This window comes from Cebus imitator, unplaced genomic scaffold (genome assembly GCF_001604975.1).
Source record: "Cebus imitator isolate Cc_AM_T3 unplaced genomic scaffold, Cebus_imitator-1.0 Scaffold282, whole genome shotgun sequence".
Classification (NCBI taxonomy): Eukaryota; Metazoa; Chordata; class Mammalia; order Primates; family Cebidae; genus Cebus; species Cebus imitator.
Window position 1 is genome coordinate 1081971 of NW_016107597.1, and position 18327 is coordinate 1100297.

The window sequence follows — 18327 nt, forward strand, 5'->3', positions numbered from 1 at the left end:
TTTTTTGAATGACTACAATGCCATTATGTCAATAAAATTATTTAGTAAACTGTAAAGTATTATATCAAGATAAATTATATCAAATCACCTTTCGCGTTTAATGCTTCCTATGAACACTAGCTTGACCTACTTTGGAACCATGGTTGCCTGCCTTTTTCTTTCCATCATATCTAATGTAAAACTAGTGTACATCTAGTGACAACTTCAAAACCAATTTCAACTCCTATTGAAAGCTTACTATATGCCATAAAGCATTTCTAATGTATTGTCTTATTTCATTTTCTTAACATTATGATATAATTACTAGAATCTCCATTGTACATGAGGATAGAGAGCATTCTCTAACTTGAGGAACTTTATCACAGAGGCACAACTAATATACGATAGACCTAATGGTCAAGTATTGGTGGGTCTCTGGTAGAAGAGCTTAAAATCATAATCAATACATTATATTGCACCTCCAAAGCTGCCTATCAACCCCTTTTCCACTTTCTAGTTTACATTATGCTTTCTTACCTCTGGACTTCCACAGCAATAAATCTATTCATCATGTTAAACAGTGATGTAAGCCTTTCCCCATAAGGGTTATCAGCTTATAAAGGGAAGGAGCTATAATTTCTCCTTCAGTTTTGGTTTGCTCCACTGCTCCAATACTTCCCTGCATGGAAAGCAAAACAACTGATAAATAGACCTTGCCTTTGGGTGATGTTACAAGGATATCAGATAAAAGAGAGAAATAATGTACACAATAAAGGATACTGAAACAGCAACACGTAACACTGAAATAATTCAAAAATTTAATTAGAACCCAAAGAATTTTCATTTTATTCTCCTTTAGTCATTTATGGTTTGGGATTTCTTTAGATTTGAAAAACACAAACCACCATAAGTAAGGCAGTTCTTCACCAGAATATGTGTCTTGCCTGTTCTGGCTTTTATAAGCAATATGTCTCTTGAGTTTGTTGGTAGTGCCCCACTTAATGCTAAAATCCTTTTTAGTGCCCTGCTAAAGAGACTTGGCAAGAAATTGTGCTATGTTAGTAAAGATATAACCTGTCATGTTTCTAGTTCTATTTGCCATAAAACTTATTTAAACATCTGAATTTGTAGGATGTATGTGTGTCAGTGTAAGTGTGTGTTCTAATGATCTGTGTGGTGCTGCCAAAAGTTGAGTTAGTTATCACTGAAAAAGGGATTACTAGTGCCCTCATGGAAAAGCAGGTAAATAGCTTTCTATGTTTTTCTTCCCTAGGTTTGAGAGATTTAGGAAGGGACACGTATTTGTTTGAATTGAACATTAAAACTTATAAAAGGGAAAATGCATAATACATTTATTTCTAAGACTTCATGTACACACATTTATTTAAACATAACCATACTCATAACAATTATCTTCTTAATTAAAATATGTAATGCAATCTCACCAAGCATAGTAAATGAAAGAAAACACCTAATTATATGAGTTTAACCTCCCTAACTATCAGATTTCAACTATAAAATGTAGTTGTTAAATCCCACCTCCCAAAACTTTCACAAGAATTCAGCGAGATAAGAAAATTTTTACCAACGACTGGTACATATCAGGCATTCAATAAATTTTGGTTCTTCGGTTCCTTATGACTAACTCTTGTTCCCAACAGTATTTTTTTTAAAAAAGAATCTCCTATATTGAAACAAAGGATAATGGTATAAATTGAAAAGAAATAACTACTTCTCCCTTAAAAAAGTAAAGAATGAAGAAAAAAAGAAATATACCTGTGCATGATCTTTACTAGTGTTCTTTAATGAAAATGTAAACATCCTTAACAATCAGTAAGTTATTGATGATGCCTCTAAGGAACAGATACAAACACAATATTTTATTCATGCAAAAAAAGTCTATTTAAAAAGCGTATAATTCAAGATCTGAGAATGAGCAGACATGTTCTCAGGACATTTTACTTGATTCTTTCTACTTTGTCCCATCATAGACTATGAGGAGTAAAGACCATGAGCTGAGACTCAGAATTTACATACATACATAAAAATACACCTACATAATTAGTATTAACATTACTTTGTGATATCTTTTAACCATCAAATGTTCTCAGTCCCTAGGCTATGACTAAGAAAGTTGGGCCTTAACTACTGATTAGCCAAAAGACCTTATAGTGACCTACATTCACACTAAGCACTGTGGGGCATAAAGTACAAGCCCAAGTTAAATGCAGTGAATTAAACCCAATAAATTTCCATTCAACACAACACAAATGCAAGGAGATATGGTAAAATATCCATGAGAGATCCAAAGGCAAATCAATACATTGGCCCTGGCTTCAAGAAGCATTTGGTCCAATTGTGAGAATGCTATTTGGCATAGGTTATAAGTAAGTGCTATAGACTTGAAAAGAGAAAACTGTCACTGAGCCCAAAGAGGATTCTGTAATATTTCATTAAGTGAATGAGAGTTTACTTTTATCTTTAAAAATGGTAGCATTTGAATGGATGGAGTAGATAGAACATGGTAATAGGTTATCATGGAAATGTGAACAAGAATAATGAATCTGGTGATAGGTCGTTGACAACTCTATCTAGAAAGATTGTAAATGCTTAGTGATTTCATAGAAAATGTGAACTGTAGGTTGGTTGGTTTGTCTTCTGTTTTCTGGCAACCAGATCTCACTAGCAAAAGAAGAGGATTCATCCATACTTGCCATGACCACCAGTACTTAAGCAAATCTAAGTCTCTCTGAAAGAAAATAACTGCACAAAGCAATATCTGAGCCCGGAAATGTTTTTATATCAGAGTTTTATAGCTTTAATTGGCCAGCCATCTTTCTGAATGCACCAAGTTAGTCAAAGTGCATTAAATGAGTTTTTTCAAGGTTACAGAAAAGAGAAAAAAATATTGCTTTATGTTTCATTGATTATATTCACATCTTTTGACCCTGACCCCTTTACAACCATTTCTGGAGAAATATATTGTTTTCATAAAAAAGCAAAGTTTAGATTTTAAATGACCAGAAGATGTGAATTTTGTCTTTATATTTACTCTTAATTATATTTTTATACAGGGCAGGTGCTTGGCAAACCTTTCATCAGTGAATACAATAAAAGGCTAGATAAAAATAACTTGACAATATAATTGTAAACTCAAATTTCCTGTAGACATTTTTAATGTAGGTCATGTAGGAAGTCACCAAGATATCTGTCAAATAAAAAAAAGATAGTAATATAGAAATAAATGAAGGCCACTCAAATGAGAAGCAGGAAAAGCTATTTGTTCAGAGCTTGCTAGGGCAAAAGAGTCAGCCACCATCACTTGCATTTGGCAGAGTCTTAAAGGTAGGCAGGGTAATGGGAAAGCTTTATAGCAACATAAAGGGAGGATGCTATAGTTTATATGTTTTTCCTCTCCACATCTCATGTTGAAATTTGATCCTCAGTGTTGGAGGTTGGGCCGAATGGGAGGCTTTTGGGTCAGGGAAGTGGAACCCTCATATGTATATTAATGCCCTTGGGTTGGGAGAGTGAATGAGTTCTTCCTGTGTTCGTTCCACAAGACCTGGTTGCTAAAAAGAGCCTGGCACCTCCTCCTCTCTGTTGCTTCCTCTCTCACCATGTGATCTCTGCACAGCCAGCTTCCCTTCACCTTCTACCACAAGTGAAAGAAGCCTGAGATACTCACCTGGTGCAGATGTCAGTGCTGTGCTTCTTTCACAACCTGCAGAACCTGAACCAACTAAATCTCGTTTCTTTTTTTTTCTCTTTTTTTTTTAATTGCATTTTAGGTTTTGGGGTACATGTGAGGAACATTCAAGATTGTTGCATAGGTACACACATGGCAGTATGATTTGCTGCCTTCCTCCCCATCACCTAGATCTGGCATTTCTCCCCATGCTATCTCTCCCCAACTCCCCACCACCCCCGTCCCTCCCCTATTTGCCCCAGACAACCCCAGTGTGTGATTCTCCCCCCCCCGTAAACCTCTTTTCTTTATAAATACTCAACTTCAGATATTCCTTTATAGCATCACAAATAGACTAAGGCAGAAGGCTTCTGATATGCCCTGCTTAGAAGGTGTTGGCATGGAGATGCCAGTGCAGGTTAACTAGAAATAGGGCAGCCATATATTATTGGCTAGGGGAGCAAATTTGTCTTTCTTTAGTTGGTCCCACATTGTAAGTGGAGACAAAAATTAGGGAAACTGGCAGCTATCGACCAAGCCCTGATCATTTGGGGCCAGTTCCTGCAGACGCTGTGGTTTGGTACCCTGGACTGATTGATGTAGAGGTTGTGAGTCAGAGTCCTACTTTTATATATGTTCTGGCCCTTGTCTCTTTGTGTATTCAATCTCAGCCACAAGTCTCAAATTATTTAAACCTAATCTTATAAATTGGCTCTTACTTTGGTGAAAATATTGTGATAACTTCGTCATAGGATTTTTTCTTTCATTCAGTAAAGTCAACAGTTAAAAGCCTTTATTATGTGAAAAGTAGAATCTAAACAATCAGTAAACCTTCTTCTTATCTAAGGCAATGAAACATCATCTTTATGACAAATTACTTTATAAGCCTATTGAAGCAAACACTTGACAGCGATCATTTTCCCATTTAATTTTATAAATATATTTACGAAAAAAAGAACAATTCCTCTATTTTGCTTCAAGTTTGCTTCAATACTTACAAATATATTAGTACTTAATTTGGCATCACATTTATTGACATAATAATTTATTTTCCAATACAAAATACGTTTCTTAAGGGGCAAAAAAATAAATTCACGGCAAAGAGATAGTATTTCATGGATTAAGATAATTTTTTATGAACAGTACTTATCTGAGATCATTGGGAAAGGGAATCCATTCCCGTTTTAAAGATGAGAAAGCTGAGAATTTAAAAAGTACACTGGCTTACCAAAGGTCTACATATAGTCCATGTTATAAATGAGATTTCCTGCATTCTAATTTCATGTTCTTTTCTCTGTATTATCCATCCTCTATATAATTGCTAGAGTGAATAAAATTTTTTCAGCCTTGAAATAACTTCAAATAAGAAAAAAGAAAACTACAACACACCTGGCATGGCAAGCAAATAAAACGTCACTTAAATTATACACAATAATGATATTTGCTCTCTCTTCTCCCAGGACCAACCCCTTACTCTCATGATCATGTAGTGAAACCAAGTAGAGTTAAAGAACGACTATCAGCCTATGCATGAGGGTGGACAAACTATCAATCCTGACTACAGAGAAGGGGGATGAAGTATTAACAAGAACAGGCAGTGGTTACAGGAAAGAGAAGTGTTAGAAGAAATAATTCTACGTAGCTGAAATATAATCAAAACATTTTACACGGACTCCTTAAAGAAACACCTTATTCTGAGGCTGAAGCAAAAAATAAATAAATAAATAAACAAAAAACCCCAAAACCAAAGAAACCCCCTACACATCTAGAAACCTAGAACACCTTTTTGGGCTACAAATATAATTCTCAAAGAATAATGAGGAAAGTTTAAAAAAAGAAGCTAACTTGAATAGATTTCCAATGGCCAAATCTGAGACAATTTGACAATAATAATAAGGATGACAACAACATTAATGAGTAAAATTATTATTAAATAATAATTTACGGGTCTATAATAATAAAAGAGAGGGAGAGGAAAAGATGCAATGACTTCTTATAGAATGTCAACTAATGTCAGAAGAAAGAGTAAAGTTAAACGTTTTTCAGGAATTTTAATTAAAATGTATACAAGTAGCAATCATCAATGGATGCTAGAATTAGTGAATGAAAAGTTGAGAGGGAAGAGGATATTAAAATAACTTCAAAGTGCCAGTTCTTCAAATTAGTTATTAACTACAAAAGGGAAAATTGTAACCATACCATGGAGAAACCTGGCAGAAATCACTATATCTAAGTGATCAGTCAACATCAACAATAATGAGACAAACCAACACCTTGTACCTCCTGACATGATGCACTAATAAAAACACGACATCATATATGTAGTATTTCTCCCCAAAATGCATAACCTAAATCTAATAAGGGAATTTCAGACAATTCAAAACTGAGGGACATTCTACAAAAATAACTTGTCTTAACTCTTCAAAATGTTAATGTCATGAAAGATAAAGCAATCCTCACGAACTTTTCAAATTAAAGTAGCCGAAGAAATATGACAACTGGATGCAAAATCTTATTCTAAATTGGATTCGATACAGAAAAAATAGTTGCTTAAAGGATGTTATTGGAATAATTGAAGTAACTTGAATTAAAATGCCATTTAAATGATAGTACAGTATCAGTGTTAAATATCCTGATTTTGAATAATTATATGAGAATATTTTTATTCATCAAAAACACACAACGAGATGCAAAAGTTTAGAAGAAATGAAGAATTAGTCCTATAACTTACAAATAGTTTAGAGAAAAAGAACTGTAAGTGAGCAGAGAGAGAGAGCATGAAAGCATAAGTGGAAAACTCTTCAAAATTGATGATCCTGGGTGAAGGAGATGGATAGATAATCATTATTTGTACTATTGTGACAACTTTTGGATAGCTTGAAATTATTTCAAAGTAAAAAAAATTGAAGGCAGAGTAATAATAATAAAACATAAACACTTTTTCACAGCAGAATTAACTTTCTGCTCATAGAGCTCCTAAACCTTATTGAGGTAAATTATAAATGTATTTCTCCCTTTCCAACCTTAAGATTCTCTGAGAATAGAGTCCTTCTTTCAAATCACTGCTATCCTATAGATTCTATATAGGTAGAATAGATTGCTTGAATCTAAAGAAACATATTGAATAAAACGTTCTCCAAAGCCTCTGTGAGCAGGTACCAAGATAGCTGTATTACTCCTTTCTTCTGCCAGAGAGATACAGCATTGGTGTTATTATAATATGCTTATTATCGTAATTTACTTGAATTGTAATTAACCTGTCTTTCCTACCACTCTGAAAGCTAGTCCTCTAAACTCATGACCTTCACTTTCATATCCATTTCTTTCGTGCGTATAGAATCTTAATGATTGGAGAGTTGCTCATCATTTTCACCTCCTTCTCATGTATATCCAATTTTAAAAGACCAAAACCAATTTGATCATTCAGGAAACATCAGGCTACTCTACTAAACATCAATAGCTATGTGTTCCCTCCCCTACTACTTCTATATCATGAGGTATAATAGTGAAAGTAAGTCTCAGAACAAATGTTACCGTATGTGTATAGAACTTGCTCTATAGCTAAGAGTAGGCTCACTCCAACCAAAACCTCAAATTGATATTAGAATCTTGAGCTTACTATATTCTCTTTTCATTAAAAGGCATTGGCCTGTCATTTCTAACCACCAGCCACGTATCTTTAATACTTTCTCTCTTCCTCTCTTCCTGCCCTCTCTCTCTGACACACACACACAAGAAGAAAGTGGTTCTTAGAAAAATGTTTAAAATTTAGATTAAAACATTTATTCATTCAATAATGATGCAGATTGCTTCCTATGTGTTCAGCCCATCACAGATATTTTTATCTTAGAGCAGGGCTCAGCAAACTTTTCTGTAAAGGGTCCAGATGTAAATATTTTTAGACTTTATGGGTCATACAGCTTCCGTTGTAACTACTTTACTCTGTCCTTGCAGCACAAAAGCAGCCAGATACTATATACAAACAAATGAGTGGGGCTTTGTTCCAACAAAACCATATTTATAAAATAAAGGAGATTTGCTGACCCCTGCATTGTAGTACTAAAATAGATTCATATACTGCAAAGATTTACCTGATGGGTTGTAATAGGCTGGGCTTTCCTCAAAGTTTTCTCCCAGGCTCCTCAACTTTTCCTAATATATCCCATTGTGTTTTTGCCTCCTCTTGGTCTCCTATTTCTGAAGATGCCATGCCTTCTCTACAAAATTGAACCACAGAGGAATACTTTAAAATGCATAGAGATTAATGGCAAAGAAGGTGGTCTACATAAAATGAATCTGCTCTCCTTGCTCTACTCTGGTCAAGAATTCTCTTGTATATACCACATGCTGACTAAACCCTCTCCTTCGTTATCAGTGTTAAATAGATTCTTCTTAAAGAATAGAGAATACCTTTATGTGGAAGTTGTTTTTGTCAGTGCCCACAGCTCTACTATTAGTAATTAAAATACCGTAAAGATGTAGTTTTCACAGCTTGCAGAATTTTTTCACACATATAACGACTTTGTGTGGTAGACCAGGGTGGTAGTATTATTCTTGAAAGACTTTGGAATTGAGGCCTTAAGACATTGAGAAACCTACCTAAATCTCTACGGTTAGAAACTCGTCCTGTCTTCAGCTCTTTTCACAATTTAAATTGCTGCAGAATTTGCTCTAAGGAGTAAAGATAAGCTCAACAGAATTTCAAAAGTTTAGAAGCTCTCATCCTCCAGATCCATGATATAATCAGAAGAGAAAATGTTAAAGACCAAGCCCTGAGAAGAGTAGAAGACACAAAGTCTAATTGTTTCCCCTTATTTGCAAAAACACAACTTGCTTTCAGTTATTCATGGCAATATCTTTTGAGTTTTGCTCATGATAATCTTTCCCCTTAGAAAAGGAGATGATACTGTGCAAATTAGAAGTCTCCATTCTTGGCCAGTCGCAGCGGCTCATCCCTGTAATCCCAGCACTTTGGGAGGTCAAGGCAGGTGGATCACAGGGTCAGGAGATTGATATCATCCTGACCAACATGGTGAAACCTGTCATACTAAAAATACAAAAATTATCCTGGCGTGGTGACGCATTCCTGTAATTCCAGCTACTCGGGAGGCTGAGGCAGGAGAATCACTCGAACCTGGGAGGTGGAGGTTGCTGTAAGCCGAAATCGTGCCACTGCACTCCAGCCTGGGTGACAGAGCAAAACTCTATCTCAAAAAAAAAAAAAGAAGATATCTCCATCTTTATTCTCCAAACGAAAGAATATATAACACAAGTTGAGTTAAAACCAAAATAAAAGCAAAGAATTATTGCTATTGTAATGATAATAGTCAAAATATTGATGAAAAATTAAAAGACAAAATAAAAACAACACTGTACATTTTTCCACTAGGAAAAAGTAGCTTGGGAGGAAAATATTTTCCAATTTAGTTCAAAAATATAATTATACTCTCCAAAGATTATAGGGGTTCAACTGTTTTCTTCCAAAAAATTGCCCATAAAGTAAGTGAATCAGATAGGTATTCAAGAATATAGTCTCTATATGTCTCTTACGGTCTTTAAAGAATCAAGCCAAATAATTATGTATTTGTAATTAATTAATAAAGTCTCAAATTGTGTACAGAGTAATATTCATTATGGGAAGTTGATCTTTATTTAAAAACATTTTCCACTTGAATTTAAAATGTTATATAAAAGGTTATCCTTCCTTCATCCAGAAAAAAAATGTATTATCATTGTTAAGGATCTCATTTAATATTCATATCAAATATATTTAGCCAACTCTTTGCTTTGACATTGATATCTATCAAATATTAGAAACTATTGATTAGGGAATATTGTCAAAATTGGAAGTATGAATAGTCACTAATTCTCTTAAATTGGACATTTCCTTTAATTGACTTCTCAGCTTTCTTGAGGATATTTCATTTTCACATTTTGTATACACTTGTATTCCTACTCTGATAACATAGATTACAGTCTAGAATAAACATTGGTATTTGGCTTATTGGTAGGACATTATTGCTTGGCTTTAGTTTTCTCAGGACTCAGATGCATGGTTTCTAGCTGGAAAGTTTGGTACGATTATTTTTCTAGCTGGAAAGTTTGGTATGATTATTTTTTTTTCCAACTGCTTTGGCATTAGATTAAGACTCCTAGAGGAAGAAATATCATAAAAGCTCTAAGTCAGTGTGCATACAAGAACCCCACCACACCACTGCCTGCTGGTGAGTGCATGTGATAATTTGTGCTGGAATAACTGGCTAGCTACATGTAGAAGATTGAAACTGGATCTCTTCCTCATACCATGATGAAAATCAACTCAAGACAGATTAAAAACCTAAAACAATAAAAACCCTGGAAGTTAACCTAGGAAATACCATTCAGAACATAGGCCGTAGCAAAGATTTCTCCAAAAGCAATTACAATAAAAACAAAAATTTGCAAGTGGGATCTCCTTAAACTAAGGAGTTATTGCACAGCAAAAGAAATTATCAACAGAGTAAACAGCCTACAGAATGGGTGAAAATTTTTGTGAGCTGTGTACCCAACAAAGGCCTAGTATCCAGAACCTATAAAGAAATTAAGCAAATTAAGAAGCACAGAACAAACTGTCCCATTAAAAAATGTGCAAAGGACATGAACAGTCACTTTTCAAAACAAGACATACACGTCGCCAACAAGCATGTGAAAAAATGCTGAACATCATGAATCATTACAGAAATGCAAATCAAAACCACAATGAGATACCATCTTACAACAGTCAGAATGGCTATAACTAAAAAGTCAAAAAATAACAGATACAGGTGAGATTGGGGAGAAAAGGGAACACTTATACACTACTGGTAGGAATATAAATTAGTTCAGCCCTTGTGGAAAGCAGTGTGGCAATTTCTCAAAGAACTTAAAATAGAATTACCAGTCAACCCAGTAATCCCATTACTGAGTATACACCCAAAGGAATATAAATCATTCTACATAAAGACACACACACACGTATGCTCATCATAGCACTATTCACAATAGCAAAGCCACGGAATCAACCTAAATGCCCATCAATGGTAGACTGGATAAAGAAAATATGGTATATATACAACGTGGCATACTATGCAGCCATAAAAAGAATGAGAACTTTGCAGCAACATGGATACAACTAGAGGCAATTATCCTTAGCAAATTAACTCAGGAACAGAAAACCAAATACTGCATGTTCTTACTTTTAAGTGGGAACTAAACGTGGAATACACATGGATACAAAGATGGGAATAATAGACACTGGGGCCTACTTGAGGGTGGAGGATGGAAGGAGGGTGAGAATAAAAAAACAACCTGTCTGGTACTATTCTTATTACCTAGGTGATGAAATAATCTGTATGCCTAACCTCTGTGACAATATGCCCATGTAACAACCTGCACATGTACTCCCTGAACCTAAAATAATAGTTGGAAGGAAAAAAACAGTACCTTAAAAAAATCTACAAGTCAGCAGTCAAAAATGCTGTCCATACAATGTTAGCTAGGTTCCTTACATTTTAGCTACAACAAAATGCCTTTTAAACAACAACATGAAGATGAAAAAATAGTTTTTTCTAAAAAAAGTGTTATGAGTTTTATCTGGTTAAAAAATGTTTCCCAAACTTTATGCAACACATTCACCTATTAAGTACAATTGTTATATTATTCAAATACTCTAGTGTCTTATGGTTTACACATGATTTCATCTATATTATTTGACTCTTGTAGCAACCCTGTACTGTTATTATATTCCTTTGCCAGATGAGAAATTGAGGCTCAGTATGGTAAAAAACAAAAAAATCACTGACAGAGGTACTGTATTAGCAAGGTACTGAACTGGAAATGGAAGGTGGAGGATCCATTTAGCTTGAGTTTTGTGGTTAAATTGAACATGAAAAAGGTCAAGTGTACCAATGCTGCATCAAAAGCAAGAGTAGCAAGCGGGTTAATTCTTATCTGGTAACTCTGATTGAATCATGATGGCTCTCTAGACCAGGGGCATCAAATTATGGCCCATAAGCCAGCTGCCTGTTTTTGTAAATATCTTCCTGAAACACTGCCACACCCATTTGTTTATATAGCCTCTGCTTCTTGCTGAAAATTGTACTCCAACAGCAGAGTTAGTAGTTGCAAGAGACTATGTTATCCACATGCATAAAATATTTACCGACAATTTAATAAAAATGTTACTGACCGCTGTTCCTGATTACTGAGTTAAGAACGATTCTGAAGTTATAGTGGGTCTTCACGAGTGATTATCATTGTGTACCATGAACAAGGAGAGAAGGAAATTGTCTATTACCCTTACATTGCCATCGATAAAATGTTATCTTGATTAGACTGACTGTCATTTTCTGAATATTCTATCTCTGCTCCAGTGTGGGATCCTCGGGTTTGCATCTTAAGAAATTCAGTTTATTAGAATCACTTGGCAATGATAAAGCCACATTATTTGATTCAGGCTAATTCATCTAACCCCATTTTAGGGTTTTCTGGTGAAACTTGATACAGATCCCAATTACATGTTTCTCATGTGTGCATATCTATAATATAGTTGATATAGTTTTTATTTGGTATTATACATTTGTCTTTTCTTTATTCAGTTAGCAGAAGGGAATCCTCCAAAAAGTCCATGAGCTTGCTACACTTAGGAACCAGTTTTCATAGGCCTTTGAATATCTAAGCATAGTCCTCTGCACAGTACTCTTATGCATTTAATAAAAATGCACTGATAGAAATGTAGCTTCCTAAACTAAAAGGCAAAATATCACCAAGTAAAGGAGATCCCAAAACATACCTTAACAATAGCCTTTCAGTTAAGCAACCAGAAGCAAAACATTCCTGAGTGGCAGTTTTAAGAAGCTATTTTTAAGAATCCGGTTTTTCTCACTCTGCTATTCATAAAACTACAGACTCTCTTGCATGTTGAATCTACAGCAGGTGGTAAGAATTGACCAATTTTTTCTCCATTATCTAATAGCATAATAACACTACCTTAAATGTTAATAACTTCCTTCTATTAATGTGCTTAAAGCCTTTTGAGAGATAATTATTTTTTTTAGTAAAACACTCCTCAGAGAGAAGTAAGAAAAGCTATTGCTATTCTATTGTTACAGATTGAGAGACTGAGGCATGCAATTATTTCATAGCTCATTTTGTTTCAGAGACTCTTATTCAAGGAAACCAGATAAGTGACTTAATATAAATTTCACAGTATCTGTGTTCTTGGCAAAATCTATGTATTCTCTCTCCAGTTGCTTAGATAAAGATGCTCTCATAATACATTTTTTGAACTACAAATGGAAAAATAGCAAGTATATATATTTTATAAATATATATTTTATGTTATATATTAAATTTATATATATAATTATATATACACATATTCTCAAATGTCTGCTGTCTTTTGGTTTTTCAAGTTAAAAATGGTATAGCAAATATCCCTTCACTCTTTTTTTATTAGTACTTGTTGGTATTTTCTCAACTATATAAATTGGTGTGACAAAATTAATCAGTTTTACAAAAAGTATCACTAAGATTTTTTTCACTTTCAAAAGTTGCTAAAATGTCTTTTTAAACTCTACAAATGTGTATTTCCAGATTTGACAACTCAAAATTTCCCTCTAATGTATGCTTTCCTCTAGAAGAAGAGGTACTAACTATAGCAAGCAGCTTACATATGCATACTTTTTTGTTTTAAATGCACATCAAAGTTCCCGTTACGAGGACGCGTAAAGCATGTATAGCACACACAGACAAATGAACATAGAGTATTGGAGCTGACGGAAACTGAGAAACGCCAGAGTCCCACTTCTTAAAGATGAGTGGCCTGAGGCCCAAAGAAGTGAACAACGTATGAATGAAATAGGTTGGGTCAAATAATCATGTAAAAGGCAGCAAAAACAACCTTCATGCAATTAGGGCATGGAGGGAAGGAAACAGTATCAGCAGTACCAGGAGGAAGTAGAATCTTGGGAAAATTATCTGAGATAAGAGACAAGAGAATGGAATCTAATCCCAATTGATTAAAAAGTAATTGATTATCTCTCTAGCACTCATGTTATTTTTCCTCTAAAAATGCAAATTACTCTACCAACATATTCAGTATCATTGGAGTTCAGATGTCAGCATGTGAATGTGAATGTGAGTGAGCTCTTGCTTCTTAAGAACCTGGTACCATTCTTCTTGAGATCCATATCCATACTACACGTTGGTCTTTCTCATGTCAGGTTTCTGCCATTTGCAGGACTGGTTTGAGTTCATATCTGTCCTACCATCTGAAACTCTGAGACTTCAAGGACACAGAGTTATGGACTCTAAAGTCAAATGACCTAGATATAAAATGAATCAGTGGTTAATAAAGGTATCAGATGCCTCTGTTTTCCCATGCCACATTTCTATACCCACAAGTGATTTCAGCCACTGCTGCTGTGAACATCTTCTCACAAACTCAGTTTCTCCTTTGCTGTGCATCATTTCCAGCTGCAGGAGTTCACTTGGCCTGCCAGCAAGTGTAGCCCAAAAGTGTAGGGTTAGGGCCCTCTGCGCCAACACTCAACCAATGGTGGATGAGAGCTGGTGGATAAATGCTCCAGTCTGACTCTTCTGGTGGACAACTTGGAGTAGCATTCTGTTTATTTTGTGGGTCTTAGTAGAATGGATCCTGGTTACCCAAAGCAATGGCCTTGATAAGATACACTTATATTGACTTTTCATCCTTATCATCCTTTCCTGTTTTACTCCTCCATTTCCTTCCACCTAAGCCCTAAGATCATCTAACATGCATGCAAAAACCTTGCCTCAGCCTCTGCTATGGTAATTATGTGTTTAATTTTTTGAGGTACTGCCATACCATTTTTTGTCGTGGCTGTACCGTTTTAAACTCTCACTAGCAATGCACATATTTTTGCATCCTCACAAACATGTTATTTTCTTTCTTTTTTTTATCCTAATGTATGTGTAATGATATCTCGTTGTGGTTATGATTTGCACCTCCCTAATAATTAGGGATGTTGAGCATATTTTCATATGCTTATTGGCTATTCCTATATCTTCTTTGGAGAAGTATGAATAATAATCCCAAAAGAAATAATCCCAAACATTATAAAACCAAATGTTGAAATCCCAGTAGATCAAAATCTCTAAAGTCTAAATCCTGAAAGTCAAAAGTCCCTGATGTCTAAAATCCTGAAAATAAAAATCACAAAACATTAAAATCCTAAATGTTGAAATTGTGAAAGCTGAATTCTGGGGAAGAGATGAATGCATTTTTGTTTGTACACAGGATAGTTACATTATGTTAGTTTCATCATGTAAGATAGAACTATTACCTTGTTATTGTCTTCATTTGCATTTGGCAGAAAATTGAGAGCAGCGGATTGGCCATGCAACAAGGCAATGATGAAAAATTCAGTTTACAAATGTGTCTTTTGTCTAAATTGGCATTTCTTCCAGCTGATGAAATTCCTAGAGCTTTTAATGAGTTAAAGCTGCATTTGACCTAGAAGCCAGCAAATTACTGACTGGCTTGAAAATAATTATGTGCATGATATGATAAGACATTTAGGCAATGGTGTTGCTGTTCAATCACCAGTATTGTTTCCACCCTATTTGTGATTTGTATATGAGTGCATGCAGCATGGATTTTCCTGTATCCAAAACAACATGGAAGAATGGCAACATAGAAGATGGGAATATTTAATGTATATTAAATCACAGATGAATTTCTAAAATAGCAGCGCCATGTAGAAAATGGATGTGAACATATTCTCTGAGGTCAGCCATGCCCTAAATGAAAAAAAGAGCAGCTATTAATTGTGATGAAAGATTTCACAGTACAGTTAGTGATCATGAAAGTTGGCCAGCTCTTATGGACTACCTTCATACAATTGTCCAAAATCTATCCCTGTAATATGTTTTTTCTTACATTGAATTTTCTTTTTAGTTTTTTAAGAATGTTTTTAGTTTTTTCACTATTTCAAATTGGTTATACATTTTTTTTTTACAATTCACTATGCTATGTATTTCATCTTCACATCATTTCTGGCACTGAAGGCATAAATCCTGTGGAGACTTTTAGAGAGTTCTAGTAAGTATTATGCATTTTTGCAAATTTGACTCCATGAAAGTGCATTATCACACCATTGACTTTGTGTGCAAGCATTGCACATGTATGTGAAAACACCACAACTTCCTCAATAAATGAAGAGGTGTCCTATTTATATATTGGCATTTGAAAAACTTAAAATTTCTCAAGATCTTGGCACTTTGGGTGACTGCATATGTGGTGGTAACCAATGGTGGTTTTTCTTTTTCTTTTTTTTTTTTAAATTGTACTTTAGGTTCTGGGGTACATGTGCAGATCATGCAGGATTGTTCCATAGGTACATACATGGCAAGGTGGTTTGCTGCCCCCATCCCCCCTATATCTGGCTTTTCTCCCCATGTTATCCCTCTCCACCCCCCACTGTCCCTCCCCTAGCCCTCTCCCTCAACAGACCCCAGTGTGTGATGCCCCCAATTTGTCTAGTCAAAAGACTGGTTGTTTGTCATGGTATTTCATAACCACATTATAAAGCTGAGTGCATACAATTACCAGCTATAGTGCTTTCCATATATACATTTTTTGTCATATTTCTTTATAAATATGGTCCATCTGACCATAGCTGTTATACTCATGTGACTGTTGTTAGTATATATGTTTATGTTAGCAAAACTGTGTATTATTGCCTAATTTATTGTGTAAAGTAGCCTATGAAGTGTTGTCGTGTATTTATGTTTCTCAAATCTTTTTGAAATGTAAATAAACATATTTAAGCTATTTCTTAAATTATTTTTTTCAGAATTCTATCTTCGGGATTTTCATCTTTCAGGATTGTGATTTTGGAGATTTTAGACTTTAGAGGTTTTAATCTTTCAATATTTCAACATTCGAGATTATGGCCTCAGGCTTGCAAGAAACTAGCCCTTTGTCCTCCTAAAAGTAACAATTCCATATTCGCTAATTCAGTGTTTGGAACTAGCAAATTCTCCCTCTCTGGAGAAGTATCTATTCCCTTTCAGGAATTACGGTTGGCTCCCTCTTTGGAGAAGTGTCTATTTAAAAGTCCTTTGCCCATTTTTTAAGTGAATTGATTGATTTTTTTTTCTTGTAAGATGCAGGAGTTCTTTATATATATACTTGATACTAATCCCTTATCTACTATGTAATTTGCAAATATTTTCTCCCATATGTGGATTGCCTTTTGACTCTGTTGGTAGTGTCCTTTGCAACACAAAATTTTAAAATGTTGATGTAGTCCAGTCTAGATACTTTTCCTTTAGTTGTTTGTGTTTTGTGTGTCTGCTCAACATTTCCTGTGTCTAATTCATTAGATGAATTAGACATAGGAGGCTCTTGAAAAATATTTATTTAATGAATGAATAAAAATATTCATTGAATGAATTAGACATAGGAGGCTCTTGAAAAATATTTATTGAATCAAAGAACAATTGAAAGACACATAGATAGTGCCGTAGATGTAGATAGAATTGATTCTTGTTACGCATAGTAGTTATGGTCTATAAATTTGCTGTGAACATTGAATTAATGAATCCTGAATGATTACTTTTAGGAGAACACAAGGCTAGATTCTTGCAAGCCTCTGGTCAAACCATTTTTATCAACTTAATAATCTTGTTTTTTGTGTTTTTCTATTGAAAGACAACTTATTTAATATGTATTATTGATTCATTAACATTGAACTTATGACCAATAGCACTATAACTCATACCTGAATGAAGATTACCTAACACACATATTTTCTCCATAATGTTTGTCACAACGTTTTTGCACTTAGGAATACTAAGCAATGCTTCAGAACTGTGATTGAGGGCCATTTTAAACAGCAAAGTTACCAAGAAAAAGCACAAAAATGCAAAAACAAAAACAAAAACATGGCACCAAATAGACCTTGAAAAGAACACTTGTTTAGTGTGAGAGGTGAGAGCTGAAACAAAAAAGCCCAGCATCACTTTGTTCTATGTCAGCTGGGAACAGTAATGTTGACTGACTCAAAAATTTTGCCACTCTGCATATGCCCACAAATGAAAACAGAGGTTCCAAAAGTATTGATTTGAGGACTACAAATAAGTTTTAGTAAGTGGGGACATTTGCAAGTATAGAAACCACGAATAATAAAAACAAATTGTATTAATATAATTATGTAGACACAAATATAGTCATAGACATATATAGATATATTTATACACATAACCATAGATATATAGTTATAACCATAGACATTGTCATAGACACAGACACTAACACATATAATAGACACAGACACAGATACACATACACATCTATGTACTCATCAGATTGACAAACATTGACAATATATAATATTTGGGAAATGGTGAGTAAACAACCTCTTTCATACAATCTTAATGTGAATACAAATTACAACAAATATTAGAAAGGACATATGGAAATATCTATCAAAAACTTAAGAGTGTATATACTTCATCATGTAATCCACTTTTATAAATATATCATATTAAAATAATCATAAAAGTCAGCAGTTTTACAAGTGTGTTCAAATCTGACATTATTTGCAATCATGAAAAATCAAAAATGACCAAAACAACCCTCAAGAGAAACTGGCAAA